Consider the following 2402-nt stretch of genomic DNA (forward strand, 5'->3'; position numbering starts at 1 on the left):
ACTCACCAATCATTCCTTCACCATCTCCCTCCTCCTCTTTATCCTCATTATTAGAACCATCATTATTTTAAGCCACTCAGTTGCCTTGGGAGCTGTAAGGTGCCCCTAGTGATAATTCTCCATGGCACAGATATATACATAACCTTTCTCTATTCATTTGGCCTAACCTTCCCCCCAAAGGAAATTTACAAATGTCTTTTATTCTTCAGGGCTTTTGAACTAAAAGGCTTTTGCAATCCATTTTCTTACCTAAGAGTTGTAAATAAACAAAACAAAAAGTTTTATTTATTGAAAAGTTGACCTCCTGCCCACTTACAGTACCTAGGGGACAAATGTTTGCGAATGATAAATATTGTAGGAATTGTTTTACAGGTGTTGGGAAATGCTTACATTCTTTTTAGAACTCGAAAACTAGAAACTAGAAAGACCCTTAGTTATTCCCACTGCCCAACACCCTAGTCCCACAAATAAAGAAGAGGAATTTCAGAGAGCTTAAGCTTGTTGGCCCAAAACCTGAGAAGCCCACAGTCTAACAGAGGCTTTGCTAGATCATTGATTTACCTTTCGCTTATTCCCTGAGAGTCCTTGAGCAGTTTACCTAGGTCCTCCCCATACCTTGCTTTTCTCAGCTCTGTGTTCAGAGGGAAGATACCGAAGTCTCCAGTTGTAAGGATTAAGTGAGATCATATTCGGAAAATGCTTAGCAGCGTTCCTAGCACATTTTAGTTACTGGGTGCTGTTCTTTCATGAACAGGACTGATCCTTCAGGATGGAATGGAAGGTGGTAATAGTAACAGAATTATCATCATTCTTATGCCACAAAGAGAGCATCAATCTCTAAGACCCCATCTCTTTTCTTGCTATACATCTCTTGATCTGAGGGGGAAGGGAGTCTGTTTTTAAAGAGCACCACCCTGAAGAAAGGCTTTTCCTCTAGCAGTTGGGACTTCCATTCCAAGGTCTAGAGATGAGGAAAGTGTGTTGTGAATTTAGACAATCCCTGCTGGAAAGTGTTGCCAGAAATAAACAAGCTGTCAGGAGCAAATGATTCATTTCTCATCTACTCAGATGACATCTGGTTTAAGTGTGATGAATACATGCTTGTTTAAATCATATGGTGATGGTGATGCTATCTGACAGAAATGTTTGCAAATATTTGGGGAATCCCCTAAGTGCTCGCTACCAAAAGAGTGAGCTTATTTAAAAGGAGAAAAAGGCATAAACTTCAGTCTATCAAATCAACGCTTGCTTTAACCTCCTAAGGCTATGAGATTTGCAGCTACACCTGCCACACTGTTTGAAGATTTAGAAGTGGCTATTTTGACATTAAATGTGGATACCACTAGCAACATGCTGATATGTAACTAGTGCTCAGTGGTCATTTGGACATTTAGGAAACAGCCTGTGAATAAAAGAAATGTCAAGCGTACCGACGTGTTTGAATGGACTTCAGTACCTTTCATGGTTTGGTTACTGTTTTCATTTACCTTTGCAGCTATTCATTTAATAGTGTTTAGTGGGTTGTATTATGCCAAACACAGAAGAGCCTAGAAGGAAATGAAGATATGTGCCAGCCAGGGGACTTCACGTGCCCCTAGGGAAATAATCAGTCTTAGCATAATGCTTGATTATTCAGATTCATAATGGAAAGACATGGCATGGCCTGCAAAGTCTCTGTGTGCGCAGCATTATCAGTCATTCTGGATTGTTCTTGCTAAGCCAATTGCTTGCCATCTTAAATAACCTGAGAATTAGCAGTATTTAACTGAAATATATTGATAGTCCTTTATATGGAGAGGATTTAAATTATATACAGAAATTCTAAAATATCTGAATATCGAAAATGAAGGCTTATGCATAATGCATAACAATTGCTCAGTGAGTGAGGAATAAACATTTACATGGAGAAAATCATATGAAACGTGTCAAAGCATAAACAATGTGTGCTTGATATATAGCCCATTTAATAATATTTTTATGCAAAGAAGAGAGAACAAATGTCTCTTTTTATGCATGACACCAATAGCTACTCCTTGTATAGCATATCGCAGTTCTTAAAGTACTTTCCATGAGTTATATCACATGAGATAATAATCTTACTTTAATCCAGGTAATTCATTAGATGTTTCAATAATATCATTGACATTTCAAATATACAGCTGTTTTCCTGAAACATCAATAAACAAAACCAATTTTATGAACTATTTACATGAAGTCAGCCTCAAATATTTCAAAATAATTGATTTTTACATATTAAGTCCATCATCTCCATCGTTATGTTTTCAAGTTCTTTGTTTCTAATTTGTATTCGGAAAGATAAAGAGGTTTATCAACGGCATTACAGTAGGCATTTTATGGTGTGACCAAAAAATACCGGTTTGTATTTATCATAAATTACAACT

The sequence above is a fragment of the Leptonychotes weddellii genome, chromosome 8 (assembly GCF_054177405.1).
Source record: "Leptonychotes weddellii isolate Sample4059 chromosome 8, ASM5417740v2, whole genome shotgun sequence".
Lineage (NCBI taxonomy): Eukaryota > Metazoa > Chordata > Mammalia > Carnivora > Phocidae > Leptonychotes > Leptonychotes weddellii.